Below are 27,127 nucleotides of genomic sequence, written 5' to 3'. Positions count from 1 at the left end.
TTCAAAAGCATCAATTCTTCGGCGATCAGCTTTCTTCACAGTCCAACTCTCACATCCATACAAGGTGTGAGGTTAGATTTTTAAATCTGTTTTAGATTATTTATTTGGCTGCACTGGGTCTTCGTTGTGGCATACGGAATCCTTGGTCTTTAGTTGTGGCATGAAGGGTCTTTGTGTGTGTGTTTACAGTTTTTTCCCTTTCAGTTTTCTAATCTCATAGCATTGTGGTTGGCAAAGATGCCTGATATGATTTGAATTTTCCTGATTTTTCCAAGGCTTGATTTGTGACCCAAGATGTGATCTCTACTGGAGAATGTTCCATGTGCACTTGAAGAAAGTGTATTGTGCTGCTTTCAGGTGGCATGTCCTCTAAATGTCAATTAAATCTAACTGGTCTATTGTGTCAGTTAAAGCTTGTGTTTTCTTCTTTATTTTCTTTCCAGATGGTCTGTCCATTGGTGGAAGTGAGGCATTAAGTTCCCTATTACTGTGTTACTGTTGATTTCCCCTTTTATGGTTAGCAATTCCCTTATGTATCAGGTGCATAAATATTTATAATTGTTACATCTTCTTCTTGGACTGATCCCTTGATCGTTGTATAGTGTCCATCCTTATCTCTTAATAACAGTTTTTTTAAAGTCTATTTTATCTGATGTGAGTATTTGCTATGCCTTTTTATATTGATATTTATTTATTTACTTATTTGGTTGTGCCAAGTCTCATTTGTGGCATGCAGGATCTTTAGTTGCAACATGTGGGATCTAGTTCCCTGACCAGGGGTTGAACCCAAGCCCCATATATTGGAGTGTGGAGTCTTAGCCACTAGACCAGCAGGAAAGTCCTAGAAAATATTTTTGAAAACAGATAAACAGAAAGCAAATGAAATAGAAATTGTTTTTTAAGAGGAAGAATAAAGACAGAAATACTATGACATAGGAGAATTTTGAGAAAATAATCAGTGAACAAAACATATTTAGGTCCCTGACTTATGCTCTGATGAGATTACAAAGTGTGATGTATTGATGAAGGAAGCATATTGCTTCCCCAGATACCCCATAATGACAGAAGCATGGACTGTGGGCAACAGTGCGAACTGTTGGACCTCATAGAAAGAACAGCCTTTGACAGTGACAAGGTCACATGTTGAGCTTTGATAGGTTAGTATAATGTGTTAGCCACTCTGTCATGTCTCTTTGCAACCTCATGGACTGTAGCCCACCAGGATCCTCTGTTCATGGGATTTTCCAGGCAAGGATACTGGAGTGGGTTGCCATTTCTTCTCCAGGGGATCTTCCCAACCCAGGGATTGAACCTGGATCTCCTGCATTGCAAGCAGATTCTTTACCATTTGAGCCACCAGAGAAGCCCAGGTTAGTATAATAATATCATATATTTTTGACTAGGAGGAGAGTAAGAAAAAAATTCTTCTAGACAGGAAAACTGGATGACCAAGGGTGGGAAAATGAGAACGTATATTGGGGCATATTTCTAGAATTTAAAACATTAAAATAATTGCAGCAGTGAAGGCAGAACAGAGGAGGAAATCTCTGTGCCTTTCTCTCCTCTTGAAGTCAACATCACGACCCTACTCTCCTGAAACCATTTTCATACCAAGTAGGTTCATTTGCTTTAATTGTAGAGATGACTGAATAGCTGAGGTAAGTACACACTTCCTAACTGAGTGAAACCAAATCTGGAAGTTCTTCTCATCCTTCCAGGACATTTTATTTTAGTGAGCTATATGGTTCATCTGGCTGCTAAATATCCAGGTAGGGTTTATATTTGCACTTATCAGAGTGCTTACCATAGACCACTTCAGTTCAGTTCAGTTCAGTTCAGTCGCTCAGTCGTGTCCGACTCTTAGCACAGCAAAAATCTTAGTAAGTAATGTTAAGAGTCCTGGGGCTGAGGTTGTGGGAGGGGATTTAGGAGGAAATGGCTGAATGGGTGGCTCATTCTTAGTGGGAGCAGGATGGGCATTTTGAGCACGACTGGGAAGCACACACAGGAGTCCAGGTTGTGTGTATTTTATCACTTTGTCTCGAGGAGTCACTGGAAGTGCTCTTGAGCAGTGCTGTGGTCATGATTGGAACCACTCTTTGAAAAATTCAGCTGAATAGCTCAATAGGAGATTGAAGGAGAAAAAATATGTTGGAATCTAATCTAATAGTTTAGGAGTAATCAGAGGCCTACCCCAGGCAGCAGGAATAGAAAGAAAGAGATGTCAACAGAACATTAGGGTGTTGCTTCAGGGGCTCCGAAGAGCTTCTGTGCCATAGTCCTTCATGTCTCAGTGCAGAAAGAATTCAATGAGAGGCCAAGTGGTGGATAAGAAGGGATTTATCAGAATAGGACACTTGCGAGGCTTACGAGCAAGCCGGTAAGAAATGCTAGGCCCTGAGCTCTTACTGGGGCTACACTTGTATAATCAAAGGAAAAGTGGAGAGGGGGAGGAGAACCTCTTTGTCTTTCTTGAGTCGATGTCAAGCTTCCATTATAAGCTCCTCCTCCAGGTTGAGCAGGGGAGTTTTCTTGTCCTGACATGGTCCAGCAAGGTCCACAGATTATTGTTTTTTTATATGTGCAGTGAGCATGTCCTAGGGATAATGAACTTACCAAACTCACTGGGCAGGATGTGGGTCTCATGCCACCATTGTTTGGGGACATGTCTTGTGCTTCTGTAGCATGGTTTTGTTGCTAAGCAAGCTTGCTTGGTTTTGTGATTAAGCCAACCTGCTCTCTTGAGTAATCATTAACTTATAGGGGTTTCCCACATTTTTTCTACTTACAGTTTCCTAGTGGGATTAAGTATGTAATCTGCTGCGTCCCATTTGTCTGTCCCTGTCACTGATACTGAGATCTAAAGAACAAGGGGCAGAAGTTCAATTCTAATTCCTCAAGATGCTCTGAAGTATGAAAACCGTCATTCCGTTCCTTTGATGGATTAATTTATTTGGCTGTGTCGGGTCTTAGTTGTGGCATGGGGGAATCTTTCGTTGTGCACAGACTCTAGTTGTGGCACAGGCTCACTAGTTGTACTTAGTTGCTCCTAAGCATGTGGGATCTTAGTTCCCTGGCCAGGGATCATACCCACATCCCCTGCATTGCAAAGCAGACTCTTAACCACTGGACCATAAGGAGATCTCGGTTGTGTTCCTTTGCTTGTTGACTTCCCAAAGTAATGTCTTATTACTCTCTCTGGATGGAAGGCATGTTGAGTTGGTTGTTCGTGTCCTGCCGTTGGTCTGGTGGAGCTTTCCCAGCACCTGATCCCTGTCCATGTTAGGGAGATGGTGGCACACACAGAGGGAGATGTTGAAGTTCTGCTCGGACCACCTGGGCTCAGATCTTTGCCTTCCCACCTGTTCCTGCAAGTTCTTTGCTGACCCTCCCTGCTCCCCACTGATTCGGATGTTAGCAGGACTGTGAGTGCAGTGTGGCCTCTGTGGGGATTAAGGGATTTCCATGATGCACTGAGAACAGTATCTGACCCACAGGAAGTATTAATGCTCACTCACTGGTGTGCAAACTTCTCAAGGCACATGATTCCTAAATGGATCATCACATTTTGTAAACAAACCAAGGTATGTGTGTCCTGCTTGATAGGGTCTGCCCATGTGTATCACATTCTTAAATATTGGGCTCACAGTTATTTTTACAAAGGAACCTATTTAAACTTATTTTCTTAAGAACAAAATTGGTATGCATTGCCCCTTTTCAGTGAACAAAATAGAAGATTCACTTTTGAACTGTCTTTTGAGTAAAAGGAAAATTGCCACACAAAGGAACTATAATTTTAAGTGATAGAATACATTCTGGAATTTACAATAGATGGCAGACATGTTCTTGCTCTTTCTGAAGGTGTGAAATTTGTATTTAATTGCTTTGTTCTCAATTTTAAAGAGCAAAGAGTTCATAAGTAATGTGCTCAAGTGGCAGTTTGCAAAGGCTCTAAATCCTCCCAACATAGTTCATATTGCCAAAGATGTAATTCTTCTGAATATTGATTATTCCCATGAATTTTAAAATGTTTTAAAATACCCTACAGACACTAAACAGATGAAAATGATCTCTGAAATTTCCTTTTTCGGTGAGAAGGCTCCTATCTTTGGCTTCCTATGACATGTGCATCCTTTATCTAGACATATTTTTTTTAAATATAGGGTTTTATAAAGAAATGTAAATTGTGAAATTACTACATCTTAACTGTAAGTAATCAGTACATTTAAAAAATTTTTGGGTTGCACACTATGTGTGTGTGTATATGTTATCATGTATGCATGTGTATACACATTTAAGAGAGAGTATTTTCTTCCTATCTGGCAGCTATTTGTTCATTGGAAATGTCGAGCATTATGTGACAACATGATCTACTTAGCATCTGAAATTCTTCTGGATTACGAATTTCACCAACCATTAAAAAACACTCACATGTGTGTTTAGTACTCTGTTGTCATTCAGGTAATGATCCAATAAACATACACCATTTTGGGCCCCTTCCTATAACTGAAATCCAGCCTCTGTACCAAATTGAATCTTGGAGACAGTTTTTGGTGAAGGAGAAAAGAAGAGCATTGCTTCATTGCCTGACACAAGGGGCCATATTGCGGTCAGTCAGTCAGTTCAGTCGCTCAGTTGTGTCTGATCCCATAGACTGCAGCTTGAGATTCCAGGCTCCTGTCCTTCACCAGTTCCTGGAGCTTGCTCAAACTCATGTCCATCGAGTTGGTGATGCCATCCAACCATCTCATCCTCTGCCGTCCCCTTCTCTTCCCTCAATCTTTCCCAGCATGAGGGTCTTTTCAAAGGAGTCAATCTCTTCACATCAGGTGGCCAAAGTATTGGAGTTTCAGCTTCAGCATCAGTCCTTCCAATGAAATTCAGGACTAATTTCCTTCAGGAAACAGAACTGATTTCCTTTGACTGGTTGGATCTCCTTGCAGTCCAAGGGACTCTCAAGAGTCTTCTCCAACACCACAGTTCAAAAGCATCAATTCTATAACTCTCCATTTGTTATAAACTGGTATATATAATTTAACCAGAACCAAAAGAAAATTAGTATTGTGTGAATTCTGAAGCTCTTTCAACATGTTGCAGGAATAATGTGGACTTAGAGTACATCATGAGGAACGCTGGGCTGGAAGAAGCACAAGCTGGAGTCAAGATTGCTGGGAGAAATATCAATAACCTCAGATATGCAGATGACACTACCCTTATGGCAGAAAGTGAAGAGGAACTCAAAAGCCTCTTGATGAAAGTGAAAGAGGAGAGTGAAAAGGTTGGTTTGAAGCTCAACATTCAGAAAACAAAGATCATGGCATCTGGTCCCATCACTTCATGGGAAATAGATGGAAAAACAGTGGAAACAGTGTCAGACTTTGTTTTTTTGGGCTCCAAAATCACTGCAGATGGTGATTGCAGCCATGAAATTAAAAGACGCTTGCTCCTTGGAAGGAAAGTTATGACCAACCTTGATAGTATATTAAAAAGCAGAGACATTACTTTGCCAACCAAGGTCCGTCTAGTCAAGGCAATGGTTTTTCCCGTGGTCATGTATGGTTGTGAGAGTTGGACTGTGAAGAAGGCTGATCGCCGAAGAATCGATGCTTTTGAACTGTGGTGTTGGAGAAGACTCTTGAGAGTCCCTTATACTGCAGGGAGATCCAACCAGTCCATTCTAAAGGAGATCAATCCTGGATGTTCATTGGAGGGACTGATGCTAAAGCTGAAACTGCAATGCTTTGGCCACCTCATGCGACGAGTTGACTCACTGGAAAAGACTCTGATGCTGGGAAAGGTTGGGGGCGGGAGGAGAAGGGGACGACGGAGAATGAGATGGCTGGATGGCATCACCGACTCTGTGGACATGAGTTTGAGTGAACTCCGGGAGTTGGTGATGGACAGGGAGGCCTGGCGTGCTGTGATTCATGGGGTCGCGGAGAGTCGGACACGACTGAGCGACTGAACTGAACTGAACTGAACTGAATCTTGAGTTTTACACATTCATAGGTAAATGGTCTGTATCTCGTGCCTCTGTTGGTTTTCTGTGAGCTGTAGTTTCTGGGAAGTGAGCAGCTCTCATTCCTGTAACTCTTGTAATCCAGTCATTCGTGTGCCTCCTTCATGAGGATTCAGTGCGACTGTGGTGCTGTTATCCCTCTGATAGGAACTCTAACTCGGTGTAAAGCCCCAAAGGTCTGTTACTTATTTTTATTTTATATTGTACTATATTTCATTTACAGTGTTGTGTTTGTTTCAGGTGTATAGCAAAGTGATACAGTCATATATATATATGTGAATTAACAAAAGCAGTTCCCGTCTTTTGTTGGGGTGCTCATGGTTTATAACATAAATGGCATTAGTTTGAGAGAGGGATAACTTAGGTGTGGCATTGGGTTTTTTTCTTTTTGCAGCCTGAGGCAGTTGTGAAATAACTTAATGGAGCTTTTTACAACTGTGTATTCTGTAGTATTTTTTCATTTGATGAAATTTTGACTGTTAATGTTTTTGGCATTGTGCTTTGTACCATTTATTAAATAAAAATTAGTTAAAAAGCATTAATTCTTTGGTGCTCAGCTTTCTTTTTCATCCAACTCTCACATCCATACATGCCTACTGGAAAAAACATAGCTTTAACTAGATGGACCTTTGTTGGTAAAGTAATGTCGCTGCTTTTTATCATGCTGTCTAGGTTGGTCATAGCTTTTCTTCCAAGGAGCAAGTGTCTTTTAATTTCATGGTTTCAATCACCATCTGCAGTGATTTTGGAACCCAAGAAAATAAAATCTGTCACTGTTTCCATTGTTTCCCCATCTATTTGGCATGAAGTGATGGGACCAGATGCCATGATCTTAGTTTTCTAAATGTTGAGCTTTAAGCCAACTGTTTCACTCTCCTCTTTCATTTTCATAAAGAGGCTCTTTAGTTCTTCTTCACTTTCTGCCATAAGGGTGGTGTCATCTGCATAACGGAGGTTATTGATATTTTTCCCGGCAATCTTGATTCCAACTTGTGCTTCATTCAGCCCGGCATTTTGCATGATGTACTCTGCATATAATTTAAATAAGCAGGGTGACAATATACAGCCTTGATGTACTCCTTTCCCAATTTGAAACCAGTCTGTTGTTCCATGTCTGGTTCTAACTGTTTCTTCTTGACCTGCATACAGATTTCTCAGGAGGCAAGTCAGGCATCTCTTTAAGAATTTTCCACAGTTTGTTGTGGTCCACACAGTCAAAGGCTTTGGCATAGTCAATAAAGTAGAAATAGATGTTTTTGTGGAACTCTTTTGCTTTTTTGATGATCCAATGGATGTTGTCAATTTGATCTCTGGTTCCTCTGCCTTTTCTAAATCCAGCTTGATCATCTGGAAGTTCATGGTTCACATACTGTTGAAGCCTGTCTTGGAGGATTTTGAGCATTACTTTGCTAGCATGTAAGATGAGTGCAATTGTGAGGTAGCTTGAACAGTCTTTGGCATTGCCTTTCTTTGGGATTGGAATGAAAACTGACCTTTTCCAGTCCTGTGGCCACTGCTGAGTTTTCCAAATTTGCTGGCATATTGAGGGAAGCACTTTCACAGCATCATCTTTTAGGATTTGAAATAATTCAACTGGAATTTCATCACCTCCACTAGCTTTGTTTGTAGTGATGCTTTCTAAGGCCCACTTGATTTCACATTCCAGGATGTCTGGCTCTAGGTGAGTGATCACACGATTGTGTTTATCCTGGTCATGAAGATCTTTTTTGTACAGTTCTTCTGTGTATTCTTGCTACCTCTTCTTAATATCTTCTGCTTCTGTTAGGTCCCTACCATTTCTGTCCTTTATTGAGCCCATCTTCACATGAAATGTTCCCTTGGTGTCTCTAATTTTCTTGAAGAGATCTCTAGTCTTTCCCATTCTATTGTTTTCCTCTATTTCTTTGCATTGATCGCTGAGGAAGTCTTTCTTATCTCTCCTTGCTATTCTTTGGAAGTTTGCATTCAAATGGGTATATCTTTTCTTTTCTCCTTTGCCTTTTGCTTCTCTTCTTTTCACAGCTATTTGTGAGGCCTCTTCAAACAGCCATCTTGCTTTTTGCATTTCTTTTTCTTGGGGATGGTCTTGATCACTGCCTCCTGTAAAATGTCACGAACCTCCATCCATAGTTCTTCAGGCACTCTGTGTATCAGATATAAACCCTTGAATCTATTTGTCACTTCCACTGTAAGGGATTTGATTTAGGTCATACCTGAATGGTCTAGTGGTTTTCCCTACTTTCTTATTGGGGTAGCATCCTCAAAACTGTGTGTCCTGCCCTAAAGAGGCTAGTGAGGAGTTTGATAGTAATGGTTGAAGGAGGAGCGTGTGATCAACCTGTGGACATTCTTTTGAGTGGTTGGTGGTGAGGCAGTGGGAGTCAGCATCATCAACCTTCTGGTTCCAGCTGGTCTGCTGTGGGCAGCATATGGTTAACATCTCCCACCTGGTGGGGATTTTAATATCTGCAAAACAGCTCAAAGGTACTGTGATGTATATCCCATCCCTTGAGGGGCAGCCCGTACCTGCCCCAAGGCTGCACTCTTGTTTCTTGACTCTCCTTTGTTTCTGTATTCCCTCTCTTCCTTGATTAGCAACTGTTTGAATCTGACCTTTGGAACTCTGGGAAGGTCAAGGAGGCTGAATCCTTTTATCTGCAAATTAGAACTGGGAGACACAGAAAGGATCTGTACCAGGGAGGGCCCCACAGGGCCTTGCTCCATTTCAGTTCCCTTTATTTAACTTTTAGTAAACCTTGATAGAATGAAAGTATCATATTTAATGCTGAAAATTCTAAACACATGCATGTTTTAATTAAATCAACAAACTTAAACTAGCTTTTATTTACTGAATATCATCCTGGATCATGTGAACTTCTGAAATATTTGGGTTAGTTTTATATTTCTGAGCATATATTTGACTTACACAAACACGTTTTTGTCTTTCAGACAATTAAATTGACCTACTTACAAATTAATTTTAGTAATACCATTCAGAGGTACAAAAATCATACATTTTATAACATACATACAGAAACCAACAGATGAAAACAGATATTTTATAGATTTTGTCTTAAAATTGTAACCATGAGACAGGTACAGTAATGCAAAATCCACTTCTTTATTTTTTAAAAAGTTGATTCTAAATTGGTTCTGGCAAAGAGAATGAGTTAAGGTTATCTGCTCAGATGGCTAAATCTTCTTACTAGTATATGTGGAACAGAAACTTTATTTTTCACTTTCTTAATTTCCAAATAGCCTCCTCCCACTTATTCCTCTTTCTACTTAGAATTACCTTCCTGAAGTTTGCATTTCAAAGAGATGGCCTAGATCAGAATACTTGGAGAAAATTGGTAGACCTTTTCCAACTCTAAGGGGCATGGAGTAGTAATACAATTCTTCAAAGAAGGACTTTTCCTCCCTAAGGCCAGAATTTTTACAATATCTACAAGACTTTGGGGCAGACAGAAGAGCCTGGGGTGCTGCTGTCCATGGGTTCACAAAGAGTTGGACAAGATTTAGGGACTGAACTACAACAACAAGCCTTTGAGATTAATAGGGAGGTTGGCAGATGGTGGCGCTAGTGGTAGAGAACCCACCTGTCAAGGCAGGAGACATAAGAGATGCTGGTTTGATCCCTGAGTTGGGAAGATCCCCCAGGGAATGCCATGGCAACCCGCTCCAGTATTCTTGGCTGGAGAATCCCATGGACAGAGGAGTCTGGAGGGCTACAGTCCATAGGGTCACTAAGAGTTGGTCATGGCTGAAGTGACTTAGCACCACACACACACAACAGGATAGATGGGCATTGAATTGCTTTCAGGGCTGCATTTCTTTTACTTTAAAGACTCAGTCTTTAAGACAAGGACAGTTGTTTTTAATTCCTCAAAGAACATGGAGGACTTCAAAAGCTCCCTCTCCTTCCCATGCTAACTACTTCAAGTTGCTTCTTTATATCAAGCAGAAGATCTTCAACTAAAATGGAAATCAAAAGATTGCCATGTTCTAGATTTAAAGTTTTTTCTTTGAAATGCTTTCCCTCCCCCTTTCATACAGTTAGCTTAGGAGAGAAAACTTGAAAAAATTTCCTATCAGGCTCTCCTGACGATTTTCCCAGGATCATGTCTGCAGGCTCCAGAGTGAGTGGAGTTTAAAGTAGAAGATAACTCTGATATCTTCTAGAATTTGACAAAGTTTTCCATTAATTTTAATTTTAGTTTCCCCTCTGCCAGCAGTTTACCGGAGGATCCCCTGGTGTTCCATCATCTCTGAACAGCCCATATGGAGTTCTCCCGTAAGGGTAGATAGGAGCTTGTCTGTAAGGCCACTAGCTTGGTGGACCTTTTTTAATGTTCTCGTAGTTTCTTCAAAGTGTAAAAGATTTTCAGGGAGAAGATTCATGGACTGAATATTCAGGTAAAGGAGACTAGAGGAGTATAATAGGAGTCCTGTAAATCTGAGTCTTTTGTTTGAAGTACCTCTTCTGTCTTCAGTTTTTTATTGGCATTTGCAATGAACCTTTCAATGAAACTACTTTGGAATATTGAAGGCTTTTGCATGCCAATTAAAATAGGTATCTTATGCTATTTGTTTGATTCAGGAGCCCTTACCTTTCAAGTGCACTTTTAAAATTGTCAACTTAAAAATATTCACAACCTAAAGGAAAGTTACGACCAACCTAGACAGCATATTGAAAAGCAGAGATATTACTTTGTCAACAAAGGTTCGTCTAGTCAAGGCTATGGTTTTCCAGTAGTCATGTATGGATATGAGAGTTGGACTAAAAAGAAAGCTGAGCATTGAAGAATTGATGCTTTTGAACTGTGGTGTTGGAGAAGACTCTTGAGAGCCCCTTGGACAGCAAGGAGATCCAATCAGTCCATCCTAAAGGAAATCAGTCCTGAATATTCACTGGAAGCTGAAAGTCCAATACTTTGGCCACCTGATGTGAAGAGCTGACTCATTTGAAAAGACCCTGATGCTGGGAAAGATTGAAGGCAGGAGGAGAAGGAGACGACAGAGGATGAGATGGCTGGATGGCATCACCGACTCGATGGACATGAGTTTGAGTGAACTCCGGGAGTTGGTGATGGACAGGGAGGCCTGACATGCTGTGATTCATGGGGTCGCAAAGAGTCGGACACGACTGAGCGACTGAACTGAACTGAAGCTTCTAGGGCCACAGTTCTTAGATATAAAAGAAGCAATTTTGCCAGATGATGCCCTGCTCAGTTCTTTGAAACTTGAGGATTCTGTTTCTGTAGCTAAGTCTTAAGTCTCTCCTAAGACAAATCGTTATCCAAGAGGGATGTGCCACTGAGCTGGGGATTGTTTGGTGTTTTACACTGTAACTCATGGCATGGACGTTTTCATGAGGTTGACCAGTAACCAAGTGTCGATCCATCCTAGCCCATGACTGACTTACTCTAGCATGGGAGTCTTAGAGTCTGGTGGCAGGTGCTACAACAGCTTTTACCTGTTCAATCCATGCCCACCAATTTTGTGACTTTGGCTTCCGGGATTTCTGCTAACAATCCATGTGTTATTCCTGCACCTGCTGTGCCCATGAACAGAAATCAAGAGTATAACCAAGGAAATGGCACTGTGGACCCCAGCAGTAGCCAAGGAGATGGCACTGTGGACTGGTCAAGAGAAGGCCTTAGTGCTCACCACCAGTAGTTTCCAAAGTGGGACTATGGACTGAACCAGCAGAACCCAACAAATGGGAGCTGCGGACCAACCAAAGGCAGGGGACTCAGGTTCTGGGCGGAACGGTTTGCTAGCTCAAGCTGCCCCACTGAGCCCTGGACTAGGACGGTGCCCTAACCCAGGGCTAAGGACTTGTGCTGGATTAGAGCCACCTGTCAGTCTAGACTGACCAGTTAACCCTGGACTGGAAAGCCAGGTAGGTCAGGAGCTCAATATGCAGATAGCTGAGCTCATCTCTAAGAGGAACTTACCCTCAGCCCTTGGAGACAGCAAAAATACAGAAAGCTCAGAAGGTTCACTGGTACCAATGCCTGCATTTCTTGTCCTCAAAGCCATCAGAAGTGTCCAGATCCCATCACTGGCACTATACTGTTTTTAAAAAAATCAGCCAAGTACATTTGAAGATTAGCTTTACTCAATGATTCTTGAGTCAGGTAGCATCTGATCTAGCAGACCAAAAGGAACTTCAAGGAGCTATACAGAATAAAAAACTTTCATAGACAGAAGGCAGTGGGAACGAGAAAGTTCCACAAGACAAAAAAGCAGGTTACTGGAGGGTCACTTTCCTTTGGCTCCCTAACTATTGCCTGTCTGTCAGGATGACCCCTAACAGGCTGCTTTAAGAGTCCATTTCTGGGAGAGCCAAAACTGTAATTAAGTCTCAGTTTGGTGCTGTGGGGCTTAGCATAAACAACTGTGTTTGAGCTTGTCTTGTTGTCACAGTCTTGTGGGTAAAGATCACAATCCAGTTGACTTAATTCTTCCAAGTTCAGCGGTTCAGCTTACACTTGTTGAGTCTCTGCCACATCCCTGGCACATTGTGAGTCATTGGGAAAACAACCGAACATGTATTAGTCACAGGTTCTGCTCTCAAGGAACTTACAGACTCACTGGAGGGAGCAAAGACTTATACAGTCAACAGTAGCAAATGTAAAACGGTACACCCCTGTGGGGCAGAATGGGTCATTTTTCCTCTTCCCTTCTAGGTTCTTGGCTGAGACACCCCCTGTAATAAAAGATCAACAGGAGAGAAAGAAGAAGTTTAATAACGTGGATGCCTCCTGTATACATGGGAGATAAATTGAGTAAGTCCTGTAAATGGCCCATCACCACCATAGCATCTCCAACTAAAGACAAAGAAGGAGACAAAGATTTTGTCTCTTACAAACGGATAAGATCTACTCAGTTTTCAGAGCATCTCCTGTTGATGATGAAGCTAGGTCTCTGGGTACTGAATCAAATCTTAGAGTGAAAGTAGAAAATAACAGCTTTATTGCTTTGCCAAGCAGAGGGTGACACAACAGACTTGTGCCCTCATAAACTATGTGTCCCAACCTGGCAGGGGCGACTTGGTGAGGAGTTTTATAGTAATGGTTCAAGGGTGGGGTTGCTGATAAACACCAGGGTGTGTGCAGGGCCTGCACTCCTTTAATCTGGCCTCACGTGGTTTCCTGATGAGCTTCTGTGGTTCTTGAGGTTATCAAACTGTGATTTTCTCTGGAATGAGGAGCAGACAGAAAGCCAATAAACAGTAACTCATCCTCAAATGGCAGGCTAATTCATTTGGTGGTTGGAGTGGCCCTCTGTGTTAGCTAACTGGATTTATCCAAAGGGAAGTCAAGTGACCGTCGGTTGTTTTGGAACAAGGCACCTGCTGAGGTCAGGCTTTAACCTCCTCACAGAAAATGGGAGCTAGGGGTGCTCTCTTCCTAAATGGTGACATTTCAAAGGGATGGTTCCTAGGTTCTTGGGAAAGACATTCCTGGGTCACAGAGGTGGTAAGAGTCTTATTTAGTTTTTAGTAAGATATATATGCATTGCAAAGAAACAGAATGGACAAGTTTTCTAAAGTAGATGCTGAAAGAAGAGGCAAGTGAAGTCTTCTTTCTTATTTTCAACAGGAAGAACTGAGCCTCTTAATTATTTTTTTATAATGACTTTCATGTTTATTGTCTGGAAGGATTAAGAAATAAAAGCAACTATTAAAAATTGGCTTCTGGAGGCTGATGCAGCCCAGAGAAAGCTGCTTGCTCCAACAACGCAGGAAGGCTGTGTTCTCTTCGAGAAGCCCTTGAGTGTTATTGTCGGGAGCGTTTACCGAGAAAGTTTACAGTCCAAGCTGAACTGCGACTGTGACTGGAATTCTGCCCAGACGTTTGCTCTGACACGGCCGGAGCTGCGCATTGACTCATAAGCTGTGGTGTCAACCTAGATTTTTTTAAATTGCAGTCATTCCCGAGTCATATGTCTTCTCCAAGGCAGGAAAGGCCTAGAGGGAATAGTAACCGCATCTGTCTCCACCTTCAAGACTCATACATTATTGACGGTGCCTTCCTGACGGGGAACATCTGGATGAATGTGGACAACTAGGCATCGAGCTAGATTCGCAGGTACTTCCCTGTAGGTCTGACTTTCCTTTAACCGAGTCCTCCATGTGCAGACATATGATTGGCTGTTGTCTTGAGTGACACACCCAGCTTCAGGCTCTCATGTGTGGAGCTGCCAGGTCTCTTTCTATCAGCTCTGTGGGTCACCATGGGCTTAGTTATCTGGGAGATGAGCAAATACCCATCTCTTCTATTAGAGCCTCTGATTTTTAATGCATATTTTCCCTTTCATCAATCACTTCATTTTTGTCCACTTTTTCCTCCAGTGTAGGAAAAAGGGAGGGATACAAATCAGCATCTATAAACCACTTGCCCACCAAGTTTGAGAACTAGTGTATTACCGCAAGGAAGAACTTCTGAATCCTTGTTCTTCATGTTATTTTTGTGCTAGAATTAATCATGATAATAATGATAGTGATATTAATAATGATGGCAACCTTTTAAGGCAGAACATTTCAAGTCCCAACCTGGAATCCTCAAAACTAAAAATGTGACCTAGGAAAAGTTATTTTCCTAATTTCTGATTGCCTCAGCTATAAATTGAGATAGTGGTTTGAATAAAGTTCTTGTAAGGATGAGGTAGTGTCAGTTTACCTCCCTCACTTGTGAAGGGGATCAATATTTCATGCAGGTAGATATGCAGTCTTTGTATTAATGGGAATGATAAGCATTTCCATATTGCAGCTGTGAATGCTAAACACATTGGTTAGAATGTAATACATTTATGTCTTACATTTTGGGTAGCTCTTTTATTTTTGATTTTTAATTGAAGTTTAGTGATGTACAATATTGTGTAAGTTTCAGGTGTATAGCACCTGAATATATATATATATATATATATATATATATATATATATATATATATATTTAAAATATATTTCAGGTTGTTTTCCCTTATAGGTCAGAATATAATATTCTTTATTCATGGCTGAGGTCAGTGTTTCACCAACATGTGGGACTTATATTACCTGTGATCTGTGTGGCCCAGGTGACCCATTTAATAACACTGAATCACAGGATGGGGATGTTATTCCTTGCTTAAAAGTGTTCAGAAGTTAAATACATTTAAAAAAAAAAAACTCTTACTTTGGTTTAAAATGTCCAAAATACATCTCTGAAATGTCTAATGCTCCCCTCTCCTTTGATCAAGCCTTTGAAAGCAACTACATTTTTCTAGAACTTAGTATTTATGTCAGTTCAGTTCAGTCACTCAGTCGTGTCTGACTCTTTGCGACACCATGAATCACAGCACGCCAGGCCTCCCTGTCCATCACCAACTCCTGGAGTTCACTCAAACTCATGTCTATTGAGTCGGTGATGCCATCCAGCCATCTCATTCTCTGTCGTCCCCTTCTCCTCCCACCCCCAACCTTTCCCAGCATCAGAGTCTTATCCAGTGAGTCAACTCGTCGCATGAGGTGCCAAAGTATTGCAGTTTCAGCTTCAGTATCAGTCCTTCCAATGAACACCCAGGATTGATCTCCTTTAGAATGGACTGGTTGGATCTCCTTGCAGTCCAAGGGACTCTCAAGAGTCTTTTCCAACACCACAGTTCAAAAGCATCAATTCTTCGGCGATCAGCTTTCTTCACAGTCCAACTCTCACATCCATACATGACCACTGGAAAAACCATAGCCTTGACTAGATGGACCTTGGTTGGCAAAGTAATGTCTCTGCTTTTTAATATACTATCAAGGTTGGTCATAACTTTCTTTCCAAGTAGTAAGCGTCTTTTAATTTCATGGCTGCAATCAGCATCTGCAGTGATTTTGGAGCCCAAAAAAATAAAGTCCGACACTGTTTCCACTGTTTTTCCATCTATTTCCCATGAAATATTTGTTTAGTTTTCCCCTATTTATTTTTGTATTTGGTTTCTAAGGACAAATAGTGCTAGGTTTTCATTCATGATAGTAATAAAAAAAAAGAGGTTCTTTTAAAGAACGTTTGGGCTTCAAATTATAGTTTGAAGTATATTTAAGATATATACATCAAAGTATATTTAAGTAAAAAAATGAATTTAAAGAAATATTTAAAATAAAATGAGCAGGTGCTACACTCATTTTTATGAGTTATGACCCATGAAGCCATGCCTGAAAATCAATATTTTCCATAATTCAGGGATGGGAAACAGAAACCACAGCCTTAACTTACAATCACAGAGGAAGATGAGTAGATGGGAACTCTGAAAACAGAACCCAGAATCAACCCCATTGTGGCATAATTGTGAATAATTTATATTCTGGCGGAAAGACCAGAGCCAGAATATAGAAAATTCAGTAGAAGTGCCTATGAAAGAGATCTAGATTGCATAATAAAGTTTATTAACCCTTTGAAACCAAACTTTTGCTTCTTGAAACACATTGATACAACTCTGGTGTACAGAAAATGAGATCGTGCTTATGCAGGTTTAGCCCTGCTCAGGGTATTTTCTAAAATTCTGATAAACTCAGTTGGAGATGTTATTAACAAATAGCAAAATTAAGCACATCCAAATAAGAAGAAGAAGTATGATAAAGATTTGAAATCTTTATCATGAGAGTTGAGACTGAAGATCTTAAGAAAATTTACTCTGATGAACATGAAATGGAAATCCTCTTTGTACTTCTCAACACGTGATACATGAAAAAGGAACCAGCTAGGCAAATGAGACCTTGATAACAAATCATGTCCAACAGTGGTAAAGAACCCACTTGTCAATGCAGGAGCTGTAAGAGATGCGGCTTTGATCCCTGGGTTGGGAAGATCCCCTGGAGGAGGGCATGACAAACCACTCCAGTATTCTTGCCTGGAGAATCCCAAGGACAGAGGAGCCTGGCAGCCTACAATCCATAGGGTTGCACAGAGTCAGACACAACTGAGGCAACTTAGCACCACCACACCAGTGTCCAGCAGTAGCATCAGCATACACCTTGGGTAGTGAGAGCTTCGTCCTCAGAGGTAATGAAACAGGTTAGGCAGTAGCAGATGAGTTTGCAGTCACAGATGTGTGCAATTGGGGGATGTTAAGGTAAAATGCCTGTTTGGGATATGTTGTGTTGAGGGTGGGGGTTAGAAAGGGAGTTTTTAAGTGAAAAAGATCAGGTATGTTACAAGTTACCAACCAGTATTTTGGATCACCTGTTTTAGTGTGTGAAGAATGTTTCAAATTTACTTTTACACATGTTCAGTTCAGTTCAGTTCAGTTCAGTCGCTCAGTCGTGTCCGACTCTCCGCGACCCCATGAATCACAGCACGCCAGGCCTCCCTGTCCATCACCAACTCCCGGAGTTCACTCAAACTCATCACAGAGTCTGTGATGCCATCCAGCCATCTCATTCTCCGTCGTCCCCTTCTCCTCCCGCCCCCAGCCTTTCCCAGCATCAGAGTCTTTTCCAGTGAGTCAACTCGTCGCATGAGGTGCCCAAAGTATTGGAGTTTCAGCTTTAGCATCAGTCCCTCCAATGAACATCCAGGATTGATCTCCTTTAGAATGGACTGGTTGGATCTCCTTGCAGTCCAAGGGACTCTCAAGAGTCTTCTCCAACACCACAGTTCAAAAGCATCCATTCTTCGGCGATCAGCTTTCTTCGCAGTCCAACTCTCACATCCATACATGACCACGGGAAAAACCATTGCCTTGACTAGACGGACCTTGGTTGGCAAAGTAACATCTCTGCTTTTTAATATACTATCAAGGTTGGTCATAACTTTCCTTCCAAGGAGCAAGCGTCTTTTAATTTCATGGCTGCAATCAGCATCTGCAGTGATTTTGGAGCCCAAAAAAATAAAGTCTGACACTGTTTCCACTGTTTTTCCATCTATTTCCCATGAAGTGATGGGACCAGATGCCATGATCTTTGTTTTCTGAATGTTGAGCTTCAAGCCAACCTTGTCACTCTCCTCTTTCACTTTCATCAAGAGGCTTTTGAGTTCCTCTTCACTTTCTGCCATAAGGGTAGTGTCATCTGCATATCTGAGGTTATTGATATTTCTCCTGGCAGTCTTGATTCCAGCTTGTGCTTCTTCCAGCCCAGCGTTCCTCATGATGTACTCTGCATATAAGTTAAATAAGCAAGGTGACAATATACAGCCTTGATGTACACCTTTTCCTATTTGGAACCAGTCTGTTGTTCCATGTACAGTTCTAACTGTTGCTTCCTGACCTGCATACAGGTTTCTCAAGAGGCAGGTCAGATGTAGACCCCTTAATTCCCACCCCCAACAGCAACAACAGAATATTCACATAACATCAATGCTTCAGAATCATGCCTCTTATACAGGGCCTTCAAAGATCAGTAGAAAAGCTAAGAGCACCAGCCAGTTTGCAAAGTGAAAGGCCAGAGGTTTGGGAAGGGGTAGGTCAACAAAGGTCCGTCTAGTCAAGGCTATGGTTTTTCCCGTGGTCATGTATGGATGTGCAAGTTGGACTGTGAAGAAAGCTGAGCGCCGAAGAATTGATGCTTTTGAACTGTGGTGCTAGAGAAGGCTCTTGAGAGTCCCTTGGACTGCAAGAAGATCCAACTAGTCCATCCTAAAAGAGATCAGTCCTGAATATTCACTGGAAGGACTGATGCTAGAGCTAAAACTCCAATACTTTGGCCACCTGACGCAAAGAACTGACTCATTGGAAAAGCCCCTGATGCTGGGAAACAGTGAAGGCAGGAGGAGAAGGGGATGACAGAGGATGAGATGGTTGGATGACATCACCAACTCAATGGATATGAGCTTGGGTGAACTCCGGGAGTTGGTGATGGACAGGGAGGCCTGGCTTGCTGTGGTTCATGGGGTCACAAAGAGTCGGACATGACTGAGTGACTGAACTGAACTGAGATGGGCCCAGAGTATGTTTGGAGGTGGTTGTGGGCTCTCAACAGCCAGCTTGCTTTTCCTTTGTGTTTTCATGCCTTCCAAAAGTCGACTTAGGGGCTTGAGACGCAACAGGCCCAGCCCTTGCACTGGTGGCTTCCAGCCTGACTTTGAAAATTCGAGAGTTGCAAAGTGTGATTTTAACCAGCAGATGACAGCATCTGCCTAGAGATGCACTACCCTGCGGTGCCCGCAGGCATTTAAGGAGCACTAGGAGGCGCTGCGTCCTCACCTCTGGTCAGAGACTGGGCTGGTTCAGCGCATCTTCCGCAAGTCTCTACCCGCCTTTCTTTCCCCCCTTACACCTGTTCACAAAGAGGGTTCTGCGGCTGTCTGCTCAGGAGTGACTATCACACACACACAATTTCCAACAGGGCCAGTGAGCTACCAAATCTGATTGTTTGGAGAGAGCTGGCTTGTCTTCTTTTACACTTCGGCAATCACAGGAAGTTCTACATTAAACACCTGTTTCAGTGGTAGGATTTATTAGATTCCAAGGTCAATCAGGAAACCACATGGGCAGGAATTGCACCCCAGTAGGAAATAACAGTGAATAAGGAGCTAGACTCACCAGTGCTGCCATGCTGTGAAGGTGTATACGTCTGAAACGTCATTTAATACCTACAGTTTAATTCTGTGAGAGAAGTAACTATGTCCCCACTGTAAACCTTGGGGAGCTGATTCTCAGTTACTTCTTAATTCTCAGTTGTTTTTTAGTTACTTCTGCATTGTCATAAGCTTCCTAGTGGTGGAAAAGAGATTAAACCCCAAATTTATCTGATGGCAAACACTCTGTTCTTTCTGCAGCCTCTTTCTACTGTTTCCCCCTGAAACACAGGCATGACAAAAAATATTCAGTTCCCTGAAAGGAATTTAGTATCACTTCATTTGTTTTCCCTTTTCCAAATAGAATGCAGGTGAATTAAACAAAGCCTTCTGCCAAGTGCTAAATAGAAACTTTTCTACCAGAGGCATGTTCTTGTTCAATGGAACGTAATATAGAATTCTGCTTCACTTGAATTCACAGGAACGTTGCAAAATATGCAATTTTCTGTGATCATAGTAGCATCTGAAAAGCCCAATTACCAAACAAATGGTAAAACGGGGTTAAATGAAAATTGCTCTACTGGTGTCATCAAATGTTAATCAGTGAAATCAACGCCATGCTTTCAAGTCAAGGTGAGATGTGAATGAACCCTCATCCAAACGTCTTTTTCACACAGGCTGCTGAACATGGCAGAGCTGTGGTAATCTCCCCGGTGCATCCATCCAGTAAATCAGTAGGGGCCTAACCTGGCATTGAGAAAAGAATAAGCATCTAAGGGACTTCCCCGGTGGTCCAGTGATTAGGACACCGCACCTCCACTGCAGGGGGCACAGGTTTGACCCCTGGTGGGGGAATTAACGTCCTGCATACCTTTGAGTGGCATAAGGTTCTAAACAACAGATGTGATTTTCTTCTGTTCTGCCTTGGTCAAACCACTCCTGGTGGCGCTAAGTTCTTGTTGCAACATTTTGGCAAGAGGGAGAAAGTCAAGGGAGGAGAGATGGGGTGGTCAGGTACTACCCTGGCCGAGACCTTTGCAGGGCTCTCAACTGTTTCATAGTCTGTGGGCTGGAGAAAAGATGGTTAAAGAGAGCAGAGAACCCATATTCAAGTATGCACACATGCGGGGGATGTTGGGGGCTCGAGCTCTCAGTGATCACAGGTAAGCCTGTAAACAGCAGACAGACATAGAGGCAGAATGTGTTCCATTTAAAGAAAAACCTTATCACACGGACCACTGTCCTACAGTGGAATGTGTGGCTTCGGTAAACGCCTGATGAGCTGACGAGACACACAAGCAGAAAATCCCACGCTTGGCACGTGCTAAACCAAAGCTGACAGTGCAATAGTGGCTGAGACAGGCTCTGTGCTTGCCTTGTAGAGCCTTTAGTCGGATGGGCAAACAGGCACTGCAGCCTTAGGGTGTGAAATGTACTCAGCAGGATGCCGAGGAGCCCAACAGAGAAGCACCTGACCCCGTCTCAAGGGAGCTGGAAAGAATCCCCACAGAAGTGTTGTCTAATTAGAGACCTGAGTAGCAAATAGGAGTTGGATAAAGAGAGTGGGAGAGAGAAACTTCCTATGGAAGTAACCCACCTTCCCCAAACGAAGTTTCCTGTGACTTACTGTAGGTATGTGAACCTTTCTAAAACACCAAGAAAAAAATATTTTGTTTATTATCTACTGCTGCCTAATAAACTACTGTAAAATGTTGTGTCTTGAAACCATGACTATTTCTTTTTTTTTTCCTTAAACTTTTAATTTTATATTCGGTTTTAGCTGATTAACAATGTTGTGATAGTTTCAGGTGAACAGTAAAGGGACTCAGCCATACAAATACATGTGTCCATTCTCCCCCAAACCCCCTCATCCAGGCTGCCACACAACACTGAGCAGAGTTCCCTGTGCTGTGCAGTAGGACCTGCTGGTTATCCATTTTATATATAGCACTGTGTACATGCCCATCCCAAACTCCCTAACCTTTCCCCCATTCTTCCCACTAGCAACCATAAGCTGGTTCTCAAAGTCTCTTTCTGCTTTGTAAGTTCACTGGTATCATTTCTTTTCAGATTCCACATAAAAGGGATGTCATACGATACTTCTTCTCTGTCTGACTTCCGTTATTCAGTGTGGCACTCTCTAGGTTCATCCATGTTGCTGCGGATGATGTTATTTCATTCTTTCTAATGTATAAGGAATCGTCCCTTGGATATATGTAGCACATCTTCTTCATCCACTTCTCTGTCGAGGGACATTTAGCTTTCTTCCATGTCCTGGCTACTGGAAACAGTGCTGCAATGAATATTGGGGTGCATGCATCTGTTTGGATTGTGTTTTTCTCTGACTATATGTCCAGGGGTGGGCTTGCAGTGTCATATGGTAGCTCTGTTTCTAGTTTTTTAAGGAACCTCCATACTGTTCTCTATAGTGGCTGTACTAATCCGCATTTCCACCAACAGTGCAGGAGGGTTCCCTTCTCTCTACACCCTCTCCAGGATTTGTGGTTTATGGATTTTTTGATGATATCCTTGTGAGGTGATATCTCATTGTCATTTTGATTTGGATTTCCCTAACAATTAGCAACGTTTAAACATCTGGCGGGCTGCCATCTATGGGGTCGCACAGAGTCGGACACGACTGACGTGACTTAGCAGCAGCAGCAGCAGCAAACATCTTTTCATGTGCCTACTGGCCATCTGTATGTCTTCTTTGAATAAATATCTGTGCAGGTCTTCTGCCTCTTTCTTCTGTGGGAAACCCCGAGTATTTGCTCGCTCATGTTTCTGCAGTCTGGGCTGGGCTCAGCTGGGTGGTTCCCCTCGTGTCTTGTCTGGGATCCCTCCTGGGGCTCTGTCACTCGCTGGCTCAGGTGGGGTGGGTGGGCCACATGGTAGTTGATGTTAGCATTCTCTGGGCATACTTTGGATCTCCTCAACATGGATTTACAACTTCCAGTAGGAAAGACTCCTTTTTTTTTTTTTGCTATGGTGAGCTCAGGCCAGCATTTCCAGAGACCAAGAGAGGACATTGCAAGGCATCTTGAGAACTGGGTGGCAGAATTCATACAGCATCACTTCCACCACATCCTATTGTGCAAAGCAAATTTGAGACTAAAGAATGAGGAAATAGAATCCTACTTTTGATGCGAAGCATTGCAAGATACTGTGACCATGCTTTCCCACTGACCACTAACATGCTGGGCAGACCCAAAGTAGAGTCAGTTAAAAGTGAGTCCAGAAAGATGAAGTTTGAGCTCAGTCTTTAAGGATAAGATTCTATTAAGCAGAGCAGAGGTGAGCAGTGCATGGCAGGGAGGGGTTGGAGCGCATGCCTGGACTGTCTGGAGGAGTTCACAGGATGGGGTGCCAGAGTCGGGGGGCCACTGTGGGGAAGGCGCCACAGGAGGGGAGCATCCTCAGGTCTCTGCAATGCCCCACAATGCACTGGGAAGCCTGTGGCATGGTCCATCCATATCCACCCTATTTGGAGAAGCATCAGATCGTGAAGGACTTTGTATGATCCAGTTAGGAGCTCAGCAAGGTAACGTTTTCACTGGGACATTTAGACCATAAGGCTTCTTTGGGTTTCCCTAGTGACTCAGCTGGTGAAGAATATGCCTGCCATGCAGGAAACCCCAGTTCAATTCCCTGGGTTGGGAACATCTCCTGGAGAAGGGATAGGATACACACTCCAGTATTCATGGGTTTTCCTGGTGGTTCAGAAGGTAAAGGGTCTGCCTGCCATGTGGGAGACCTGGGTTCGACCCCTGGGTTGGGAAGATCCCCTGGAGGAGGGCATGGCAACCCACTCTAGTATTTTTGCCTGGAGAATCCCATGGACAGGAGCCTGGCGGGATGCAGTCTATGGGGTCGGATGCAGTGCCGGACACGACTGAGCGACTAAGCCCAAGTGTGAAGCAACCTCAGAATCGTTTCATTCATTTGTTCAGAACCGTAATTACCGGTACTAGCTGTGTCTCCTAGTTCAGTTGTGTCTTTGACTTCTGCTTCCTTGTTTTGGTCATGTTATTTCGCCTAAAGTGGAGGACAGATGCTCTTTTCTTAGCTAGCTGCAAAAGCTCCGTCTGGCCTCCCCATGGATGCTGACTCCGAGGACTGTTTTGAAAGCACATGGACTTTAGCTCATGAAGAGAGAAGCCGTCTAAAGCAACACACACCTACTTGTAGCCGTTTCTCCACAGGATCTGCCCCGCCGCCGCCACTTTTCTTTAATCGTTGGGGAGAAAGCATTGCTGAACGAGCAGCGAGACAGGGAGAACTGACTAGCAAGCAGCCTTTTTAGCAAAGCCAAGAGAGAGGTGACTCAGATCACCGAAGGTCATACGATAGCTAAATGATCTAAACCGCTGGCAGTGGATTGCAAACAATTTTCTCACAGTTTTGGTTGTACTGTGAGCAGGAACAAAAGCATGGTTTAAAATTAAAGCGCAAGCTCTCTGTTTTGAGCGAATCCTTCTGTCATTTGGAGGTGCGCTGGCAACCAGTTAGCCTTTATGCTCAGAAAGTCTTGTGAAAATCAAGCAGCGATACGTTCTAGAAGCAATGGCAGGCACAACAAACGTCTTCCACTTCCTACACATCTGCCTTTGTTCTTTCCAATCTGAAGGTGCATCCTTCGAAACGGAAACCAAGACTCCAGCCTAAACCAGGACTCCAGACTTTCTTAACACTTATCAGTTGGAATTTATGTTGTTCGGTCAACCTTCAGGCTGGCAAAAACTTTTCCTTTGTTTTGCTTTGGGGAGAAACAGAGGCTCTTAGAGGTGGCAGGAATAAAAACTTGATGATTCAAGGCATTTTGTGTTGGATTAGCTAGACTCTATAAAGTAACGTGCCCTGGGCCCCGGGTTGCCTATGTTTTGCTAAGATAGGAAGGATTCCCTCAGGGACAGACAGGCCTGGGGTTAATTATGCTGCAGGGTGAATTCATCCTAAATCTTGTTTTTTCTTTCTTTTTTAACCAACAAAGACAAATTGCCTCATACGTTTTAAAAGGCCCTAAAAAAATTAGGTGAGTAAATCTAACATCCAGCCAACACATGAACCCAGAGTCAGCGCATGGCAGCCTGCCAGCGAGAGTCCTCGGAGTAGGTCTGTGTAGACGGGGGTGAGAAGAGGCAGTCATCGCTGGGCATACCGCTCACGTGAACTTTCACATCCCCGTATCTGCGCTGCAGTCACGCAGAGGGGGGTTGTACGTCACCTCGTGTGTAAGCCATGAAATTGTGGGCATCGGGATCACAGATGCAAAAGGGCTTGGGTCTTGGCAGTAGTAGAGACGCAGACGTAAAGAAGAGACCTGTGGACACACTGCGGGGAAGGAAAGGGCGGGAAATTGAGTAGCTTGGAAACATACACATTACTGTATGTAAAATAGACAGTCAGTGGGAATTACTGTATGATGCAGAAAGTTCAGCCTGGTGCTCTGTGACGACCTAGAGGGCTGGGATGGGGTGGGAGGGAGGCTCAGCAGGGAGGGGACACGTGTAACCTTATGACTGATTCACGCTGATGTGTGGCAGAAACCAATACAACGTTGTAAAGCAATTATCCTCCAGTTAGAAATAAATAAATAAAAAGAGCCTGGGTCTTGCAGTCACACAGCTCCGAGCCCCAGTGCCGTTTCCACCAGTCTTTTGCTGCAAGCTTGACACTGAGCAGATTTTAAAATCTCTCTGATCCTCAGTCTCCTCATCTTTATAACATAATGGAGATAATAATACCGACCTCCCAGGCTTGTGCTAGCAAAACATCATTCACCTTACACACTCAGACACAACACATGCAACTCAAAGGTGTTTCCTCTGTCCAATGGTTGATAAGCAGTGGATCCTGGGATCAAACTGTTTGCATTCAAACTCTAGATCTGCTGTCTACCAAAGGCCATAAATTGAAGAACTGGTTTAACTTTTCTGTGCTACGTTTTCTTATCTGGAAATGTGGGTGATTATAACAGCTGTCCCAGTGGTTTGCTGTGTCGCCTAAAGCCCTTAATGGTAGGGAGAGGCTGTAATCAGCACTTAGGTGATGCAGATGATAGTAGCGATCATCGCTCAGATGATCTGTCCAGGGTCACACAGCGTGTAAGGTCCAGAGCCTGGGTCCAATCGCAGGAATTCTAGCTTTAGCTGCAAGGTTTTGCTAATGTGAGACAGGAGCACAGAATTAAGGGCAAGGAAGGGAAACAATTTGAAATCCCACGGGATGAGGTTTCTGTGGTGGTAGAAAAGACTTGAGCAACTTTCAAGAGACAGTGGAAGTGTGGGAGGGCTGGGCTAATGCCTTCCTTATGGGCAGGATGGGACCTCTCGGGCTTTGATTGGGAGGCTCAGAAATGAGGTCATCCGGCAAGACCTCCGTCACCTCTGTAGTCTGTGCACAAACTGTTGTTGGTCGTGGACTGAGTCGTGGAGCTCTTGGATCTGGGGTGTGATCTTTGGCTCAAGGTTGGGAGAGGGGTCTCTGCAACGGTCAGAGGGAAACCGTCACTGCTTTATTTTTCCTCCCTTTGTCCCTATGACTTCCTCTTGTGGAAAAGTATCTGGGGGTGGTCATTTATAGCTGCAGTGAGAAAGCACCTTACCCTGAGTCACTCAGCCCCTCACTCACTCTCTCTGGGCTGCTACTCATGTGTTAGTCGCTCTTTGCGGCCCCTGGACTGTAGCCCACCAGGCTCCTCTGTCCATGCAATTCTCCCGGTAAAGATGCTGGGTTGCCATTTCCTTCTCCAGGGGACCTTCCCGACCCAGGGATTGAACTCCGGTCGCTTGCTTTGCAAGCAGATTCTTAGCTATTTAAGCCACCAGGGAGCCCTCTGCCTGAAGTCAAATGGCCAATAGAGTATGTTTCAATGTCGTTACCCGTAAAACTGGTAGTAAGAGTACTTACCCTTTAAGACCATGTTCAAGACCATCCATATAAGATAATGTAGATAAAACATTTAGCTCTTATTGATTAGTCGTTGACTTTCTACTAATTTTTAAATATATATATTTATTGGTGTGGATCATTTTAAAAATCTTCATTGAATTAGCTACAAAATTGCTTCTGTTTTGTGTTTTGGTTTTTTGGCCACAAGGCATGTGGGAGCTTAACTCCTCAACCAGGGGCCTGCACCTCCTGCTTTGGAAGGTAAAGTCTTAGCCTCTAGACCACCAGGGAAGTTCCAGCTTACTACTCAGTGAAAACCCTGCTAGAAATGCATTAGGGACACAGCAGCAAGAACAGACTTGGTCTCTCTGGTTATCGTCTGAAAGTTCAGGTTTGAGTCCCGACTCTATCTATGGTTGTTGCTGTTAAGTTGCTAAGTTGTGTCTGACTCTTTGTGACCAAGAACTGTGGCACACCAGGCCTCCCTGTCCTTCACTATCTCCCAGAGTTTACTCAAATTCATATCCATTGAGTCAGTGATGCCATCCAACCATCCTCCGTCATCCCTTTGCCTCCCGCCCTCAATCTTTTTCAGCATCAGGGTCTTTTCCAATGAGTTGACTCTTGGCATCAGGTGGCCAAAGTATTGGAGTTTCAGCTTCAGCATGAGTCCTTCCAATGAATATTCAGAACTTATTTCCTTCAGGATTGACTGGTTGGATCTCCTTGT

The 27,127-nt window shown here is 43.1% G+C and overlaps 1 long non-coding RNA gene across 1 annotated transcript in view; it reads left to right on the top strand.

The window, feature by feature from the left end:
- The first annotated feature begins 1,216 nt into the window (after positions 1–1,216).
- LOC148774442 (uncharacterized) overlaps positions 1,217–27,127 on the top strand; it is a 58,171-nt gene continuing 32,260 nt past the window's right edge. Inside the window, exons 1-2 of the long non-coding RNA XR_016035967.1 lie at positions 1,217–1,370; positions 12,715–12,813. This is a non-coding gene — a long non-coding RNA (uncharacterized LOC148774442). The remainder of the gene's footprint in view (positions 1,371–12,714; positions 12,814–27,127) is intronic.

This window comes from Moschus berezovskii, chromosome 22 (assembly GCF_049115385.1).
Source record: "Moschus berezovskii isolate FMDL1 chromosome 22, NW_MosBer_1.0, whole genome shotgun sequence".
In the NCBI taxonomy this organism is placed as follows: Eukaryota; Metazoa; Chordata; class Mammalia; order Artiodactyla; family Moschidae; genus Moschus; species Moschus berezovskii.
The sequence above is the reverse complement of the archived record's forward strand: the minus strand, read 5'-3'. Positions and strand labels throughout refer to the sequence as shown.